The sequence below is a fragment of the Podarcis cretensis genome (genome assembly GCF_951804945.1).
Source record: "Podarcis cretensis genome assembly, chromosome: 2".
NCBI lineage: Eukaryota > Metazoa > Chordata > Lepidosauria > Squamata > Lacertidae > Podarcis > Podarcis cretensis.
This window is the reverse complement of record NC_137171.1, coordinates 36,772,635-36,780,312: the sequence shown is the minus strand read 5'-3', so window position 1 is coordinate 36,780,312 and position 7,678 is coordinate 36,772,635. Positions and strand designations below refer to the sequence as shown.

The following is a 7,678-nucleotide window of genomic DNA, read 5'->3' as shown; positions in this document are numbered from 1 at the left end:
CATTCAATTTAGGAAAATGATGCGGTCAGAGGATTGCAGGTTTGTAGCCAGTGTCTTCATTTTGTCTCTTAGATCTCGACCTTACGAGATGCTGCTCTCTGTCAAGAACCCCAGTCAATTAAAGCAAATCTGTCTTTTCCCCGTGGTGTGTTTCACACTGACAATTTTTGCAACAAGCAAGAGATGAGTGTCAGGTCCGTGCTTTAGACAGATGCTTCAGAATACAATGAGACTAGCTGAGGCCCCATCATGGTTGTTCTGTCAGGTTTTGAGCAGGAGGAACTGACATGTTTACACCAATGAATGAAGCACAAAGTAGGATGAAGAGTAATTCCCTTGGGATAATTAATTTGGCTCTAGGAAGACTTGTGACAGAATGCTCTTTTCTTGGTAAGGAATGTGTGTGTGTGTGAGTGTGTGTGTGTGTGTGTGAGAGAGAGAGAGAGGGAGAGAGAGAGAGAGAGAGAGAGAGAGAGAGAGAGAGAGAGAGAGAGAGAATGAGAATTCAGGGCTTGCAAGTATTAGCAAAACTAAAGGAATATCATTTTTTTAAAACCATCTATTTCCCCTTTATTCCAACATCTGTTCAAAAGGAATGGGAAGAGACTTCAAAGAGCCCTGGAGATTTCAATCCACTTCAGAAAGGACATCTTCTTTCTTGACCTCTTAAACACATCCAGTCCATTTCTGACACAAGCTCTTCATCTTGCCGAAGAGACAGATTGGGACTGCAGAGGAGGCAAGAGATGTGAGAGGTGATGATAAAACTGGAGATCAGCAGCATATGTGTCGACCTGATAAAAGCTAGCTAAACGAATGAAAACCATACATTCACAGCTGTGGAACTCACTGCCCTTGGAAACAGTGATGGGTTGGGTTATACCTGATGAAAAAGAAAACAAGGGAAAGGAGCCAATACAGGGATAATTTGCATGTAAATAGGAATGTGGCGTTCAAGCATTGCTCCCTTTTGCACAAGTTGATAGAATCTGAAAGCTGGCATCACACACTATGTGATCTGGTTCACTGCCATGAAAAAGAACTGGCATCTCCAGGACCAATTGGTCTCTTCATTCAAGATGGCTGTATTTATTCTGTTGCCCCTGAGCAGAAAAGGTTTGCTGCCCTGACACAAGCACACACACACAGAGAGAGAGTGGTGCCTGAGGTAAAGACACTCTTTCCTCCTGGGGGTGCATTTCCTTGCCCTGAGGAGCGAATTAGGGTGATAAGAATCCACCAGTTTAGGATCTTTTCCTGGCTTTTGGATTACCACACACTATTGCTCTCGACAATCCCATTTAATAGGTCCACAAGGTGTGGGACCGTTACCTCATTTGCAGAAGTCTGCAGACAATCTATCTGGGCCAGATCAGTACTGTGGTTTTAGTTTAGAAATAACAGTGAGCTTCCTCAGATGTTACTTTATTATTAAAGCATTCCCTAAATTCTGGAGTAAAATTTGGGACAAAAACACTGTGTAAAAATGATTCAGTACATTCCTGAAAAGGCACCTTGAAGGCGCAAAGTGATTCATAGACTTCAGAAAAGTGGAGATTTGTTTTTCCTGAATCTATTATATGATCCCCATGGGCAGAGCATATTGCAAAAACTTGGCATTTAATATGCTGTTGTTTTAAGGCATTGACTAAAAGAGGAAGAATTTGAACGAAAAAGAGTTGTTGTTGTTGTTTTTAAAAATGCAAATTGCTGTAGAAATGTGGAAAACTGAATTTCAGACCTGAAAAGACTGTAAGAGAACCAAAACTGACAGATTCTTCTACCCCAAAGTGATGGCTATTGCAACTCTGTGAGAAACAGTTCCCAAGATTCTTTGGAGGAAGCCATGACTGCTAAGTAAGATACAAGTAGTTTAAATGTACAGTGGTACCTCTGGATGCGAACAGGATCCGTTCCGGAGCCCCGTTCACAGCCTGAAGCAAATGAAACCCGCGTCTGCGCATGTGCAGGTCATAAGTCGCCGCTTCCGTGCATGCGCATGATGTCATTTTGAGCGTCTGAGCATGTGGCAAACCCGGAAGTGAAGCGTTCCGTTACTTCCGGGTCGCTGCAGAGCACAACCCTAAAATGCTTAACCCAAATCTACTTCAACCCGAGGTATGACTGTATTGTGTGGATGTGACCTCCCAAAGCATGCTTTCTAGGGATGGGCCCCGAGTGCTTTTCCATTTGCCCCACCAGTTTACCTAGAAATACCTGCTCTTTACCACTGAATCACAGCAAACGTCAATCTGCATAAAAACCAGTTGTCATTTGCTCTGATTCAGCGGTAAGGAGAGAGTTTTCCCGGGAGAAAGCAGAGGGACAAGCAGAAGTGTGGATGAGCCCTGAACCACTGGAAGTGGATTATCCTGCTACTCTCTGCTTTTGCTGACCCAAAATTGAACGCTATTGTAGAAAGGCTATCTAATAATAATCACTTATCTGCCTCCTGTCACAATAAAAAAGAATTACCATATGCTATCAGACTAATGCTTGATCAGGACAAGTCCTGCCAACCCTTTCTGGCAATATCTCTGAAATTCAGACATCTAGGATTTCAGCCAGAAGTCTTTCTACACCCTTGCAATGAATTTGTTATGAAATGCTGGGGATCAAATCAGTAGCTGGGAGATGAACATTTATCCATGCTGAGGTAATGGTGAGCTTTGTTTTAATGCTCAGGGTCCACTATATTTGAAATTCCAAATCCACCCCCCACCCCAGTGCTGTGTTTCTAGAAAAAGAGGTGCCAGAACCCACCATGAATGCCTCCCTTGTTTTCTTACAATGGCAATGGAACCCACCTGAGAGGTGCCAGAACTGAGTTCCGGCAGGTTCCGGCTGAAGTAAGGGCCTGCCTCCCCCCCTGTACTTTCCTCTACCCCAGAATGTGACAAGGCTTATTTGGCTGAACTTTCTGACTGACTTGATGTTTACGAAGTGCATTCCTTGCTCAGAAGGTATTACCCTCTGATCAACCCTGCTCACTGGGTCAAGCTCATCAGAGTGTGTAGGTACAGAAGCTCCTGCCTCAGTTGACATATAATAGGTCTCTCTGACATGGCCAAGGGGCCACTTTGGCTGTGAACACACTACTATACCAGGGATGTCCAACCACTCTGGGCACTTGCCTCCTAAAAAAAGCTCAACAATCCACCCACCCCACGCACCCATGCTCCTCCTCCCTCCAGTGACAATGAGTAGATCACTGCCAGTTTTTTAAAACACTGGGAACAGATCACAGTCTCTTGGGAGTTGGACATGCCTGCACTATACCTTTAAGATTATTATTATTATTATTATTATTATTATTATTATTATTACTAAAGCAAATTCTGGGCATTGTAGTTTACCCCTCACAGACCCTCCAAGCATCCCTATTTTCCAGAGACAGTCCCAGATTTACAGAAGCCGTCCCGGTTTCTGATTTGATCCCAGAATGTCCCACTTTTCCTTAGGACGTCCCTGTTTTCATCAGAGAAATGTTGGAGGGTATGGAATTATGTGATACACACACCCTGACTCAAGAAGAAAAGTAACTATACAACCTTTAGAAGACATATGAAGGCAGCCCTGTATAGTTTTTTAATGTTTAATGTTTCGTTACATTTTAAATATATTTTGGAGTGACTGAGGCAACCCAATATGATGGGCAGAGCGTTGTTGCTGTTGTTGTTGTTGTTGTTGTTGCTGTTGTTGTTGTTGTTGTTGTTGAATAGGATATTTACCGTAATCCTATTTTCATCAGAGAAATGTTGGAGGGAATGAGAGCTACAATTTCCACCAGCCCTTAACAAACCTATTGTATGTGCTCAGCCTTAGATAACAGTACTCGCTTTCTATTTAGCAGATGGGTAGGCAGGATAGAACACAAGATCAATTACCTGACGCTCAACATTGACTTATCAACATCTCCAAGAGGCAGTGCTGAGAAAGGTATTTCTAGGCAGTCAGGTTTGAGACTATTCATTCATTCATTCATTCATTCATTCATTCATTCATTCATCATTGACATTATTAGGCTAGATTGACCATCAGTTTCAGCACTGGCATAATAATGGATGGCTCTTTATGTACTAGATGTTGTCTTCTTACTTGTGGTATGCTGCATATGGCACAACATGATCTATATAGGGTAGAGGAAGTGCTGGACCTACAAGAGACCAATCAGCTTCCTCATCCGCTCCTTGTCCTACATGGAGATGCCTGGGATTGATTTTAGGACCTTAATAAATGCTCTGCTGCAATGGCCGTCAAGAAAAGAGTACCTTGTGTTTCGGGCTGGATGGTCCCACCTTTTATTTCTGTATTCCTATAATTTGCAGAGAAAATGATTCATCCAAAATCATTTTAAAAAAAAAAAAAAGCCAGAAACCCACTTACGGAAGATACTGTATTGCCAGCAGGCAGAAACCATCACATAGCAAAAGGGAGCCTAATTGAAGTTGATTTCAACAAATGACTTTCATAAATGGCGATTTCCTTTTAATATGACAGCATGAGAAATTTCTTATATAAACCACTAACCTTTCTATTTATTTCCTCCTTTCAGAGATAACACTGAAGACCAAATGCCTTTTGTAGGAAGAGAACAAAATCAGCCTTGCTTCTCATTATCCTTTTTTTAAAAAACAAAAACAAAAAAACAGGAGTAGCCATTTATTTCAAATAACGAGATTCAACATGTCAAGCAATCAGCCATAAGCCCTGTTATTATAGCAAACTAAGAAGGTTGAGTGCCTATCAGTTTGGAAACAAAATACCACTACCCAAAAATAAGATTTGTGTGGCTTCTACATACTTGGGGGACAGCCTAAGCCTTCAGAACTACTTGGGTTTGTGGGTTTAAAGAGAGAAAGATGGAATGTGATTATTATTTTTTAATTGTCTGGTTGTTATATTGATATTGATGACACAGTGGACACCCCTCTTTAGATGGTAAAGGTAAAGGTAAAGGTACCCCTGCCCATACGGGCCAGTCTTGACAGACTCTGGGGTTGTGCGCCCATCTCACTTAAGAGGCCAGGGGCCAGCGCTGTCCGGAGACACTTCCGGGTCACGTGGCCAGCGTGACATCGCTGCTCTGGCGAGCCAGAGCCGCACACGGAAACGCCGTTTACCTTCCCGCTGGTAAGCGGTCCCTATTTATCTACTTGCACCCGGAGGTGCTTTCGAACTGCTAGGTTGGCAGGCGCTGGGACCGAGCAGCGGGAGCGCACCCCGCCGCAGGGATTCGAACCGCCGACCTTTCAATCGGCAAGCCCTAGGCGCTGAGGCTTTAACCCACAGCGCCACCTGCGTCCCTCTTTAGATGGTAATGTGTATTAATTACATCATTTATTGCCAAATGTGATAAGCCAGCCTTGCTGATTTAGGGACACTCCTACTCATTCTTTTTGAGCAAAGCCCTGGACTTCAGCCTGAAAAGTATTGCCTTGGAGAAAACACTGGGTGCCTTCTGGCAGGGGCGAAACTAAGCTTTATTTCACCCAGGTCAAAGACCCAGTTTCACACACACACGCCTTTGCATACACACATACACAGGCTGGAAGCATCAATGGTGCCTCTCTGGAGGCTTAACCTGAGGCAAAAAATAAAGGCTAGCCCCTTTGTAGCTACGGCTCTGCCTTCTAGGGCAACACAGCATGGGTGGGGAAAGCCTCAAGGGTTGTCTCTTTCTCTCCCTCCCTCCCTCTCTCTCTGGGGTGTAGGAAGGGGGTGCGGGGGGTACAGTCTGCCCTGGGTGTCAACCCTGAGGGGGTGACAAAACAGCACTTACCGTGGGGCCTAGTCTGCAACATGCCCGAGCCATGTGTCCCTCCTGGGAGTGACGCAGTGGCTCCCCAAAACAGCAGTGTGGGGCTTGCGTCCACCAGGCAGACTCCGTGGGCAGCTCGCTGAGCCATGCTGCCATGCGTGGATTGCCACCCCCATGGGTGGCTCGCCCCGCCCCCACCACTCTGGGTGCCAGAGCAGCTAGCGCATAGCTGTCAACTTTTAGATTTGAAAATAAGGGCTCAGCAGCCTCGAAAATAAGGGATCAGCAGCCTCACCTGTCCTGGGGACAGTCTACAGAATATCTAACAATCTGGGATAGCAGCAGGAAGCAGGAGGAAACGGCGCTGGAATGAGGGAATTTCCTGCAAAAAAAGGGAAGGTTGACAGCTATGAGCTAGCTATACCTCCGCGCTCTCTCTCTCTCTCTCTCTCTCTCTCTCTCTCTCTCTCTCTCTCACACACACACACACACACACACAATCTTACCACAAGGTTCCTATTCCAAGCTGCCTGTAGTCGTGGACTACAGCACTCCTCTTAGAAAGCTAAAAGGTCCCATTTGCATTCCTCCAGGTTTGCGTTTCCCTGTCCTTGCGCCCGTGTGCTCCTATTCCAGTTGCGGCAAGCAGGACTCTAGATCTAGCCCACAATTGAGGCACCATCTGTGTTTGTTGGCTGCCTGCTCCTATTGCATTAGAAACCTTAAAACCGCAACTGGCAAATCACTCTGCCATCGTGTGCTGCAGCCTGCACAACAATGCCCAGGTCTCACCTGCTTCCAAAGTTTCCGTTAAGTTGCTGTCGGCCATCATTTATTTCCGGGCAGCTTCCCCAGACCTCACTTTGCAGGCACCACACGGTACATGTTTGCCTCAGCAAGTGACAGGCCTGGCTCAAAGACATCCATTTTCTTAGGAAGGATTGCGGCTGCCAGCTGGAAGCTATGGATTCGGGCCATGAAGGAAATCATGCAAACGACTTTGATTTCCATAATGCCAAAACCATTACCTTTGTTAGGGGCTGTTTTACAACGAGCTGCTTGTGGCAGAGGACAGGGGAGGGCCTAGGGGAGGAGCAGTAAAAAGTGAGAGGCATCCATGCAAAGATGGTCCCTAGGAGACAGTAGAGCGCACATTGCTGTTCTGGCAGAGCAGCTCCCAGCCATGTCTGCTTTCCACATCACCATTTACAATCTAGGTAGTAACAGAAGTATTAGGGACCCATGGTGGTGGGGACGGGGTCATTTTGCTGATTTGCATGTGTGTTAGATCCTTCTATGCTTGTAGCATTTCTCCTCCATTAGTTTAGCCATGTATATATTTGCTTACTTCATGTCCCATCAGCTACTCTCAGCCTATAAAACAAATAATGCAAACTTCCTCTCTTTCCTCTAAGTGGATGGGGACCAGGGAAAGGGCCTTAATTGTGGCACCCTGTTCATGGAATGCTCTCCCTAAGGACTAGCACCAACTGATATCTCTTTCCAGTGTCAGGTTAACACATTCCAACACAAATACAATGGAACCTTGCGTCCCGAACGCCTTGGTACGCGAACATTTCGGTTCCCAAATGCTGAAAACCCAGAAGTTTTTCCAGTTTTTGAATGTTTTTCAGAAGCCGAATGTGCGATGCGGCTGTCGGCCATGGTTTCCAGGGCGCCTGTGCCAATTGGAGGTTACACCTTGGTTTTCGAACGTTTCAGAAGTCGAAGGGGCTTTTGGAACGGATTGCATTCAAGAACCAAGGTATCACTGTATATGAACTGGCTTACTGTTGGTTTTATCTACTTTCCATCTACTGTGTTTTTTTTTTATTGTGGTGGTTGTTTTTTTAAAAAAGATTGTCTTTGAATGCTGTCCTTACAATTTTGTTGAATGGTAGCTCAGCAATCTTTTAA

General features: G+C 45.1%; 1 long non-coding RNA gene across 2 annotated transcripts; it reads right to left on the bottom strand.

Moving 5' to 3' along the window:
- Positions 1-541: 541 nt before the first annotated feature.
- Positions 542-6,995, bottom strand: LOC307210414. Of its 2 annotated transcripts, none has more exons than XR_013835974.1 (3): positions 6,554-6,995; positions 4,531-4,621; positions 542-728 (listed from the first exon to the last, which is right to left on the bottom strand). It is a non-coding gene; the product is annotated as an uncharacterized lncRNA (long non-coding RNA). The 2 variants fall into 2 exon arrangements; XR_013835975.1 differs by lacking the exon at positions 6,554-6,995 and adding an exon at positions 6,268-6,329.
- Between the last annotated feature and the right edge of the window lie 683 nt (positions 6,996-7,678).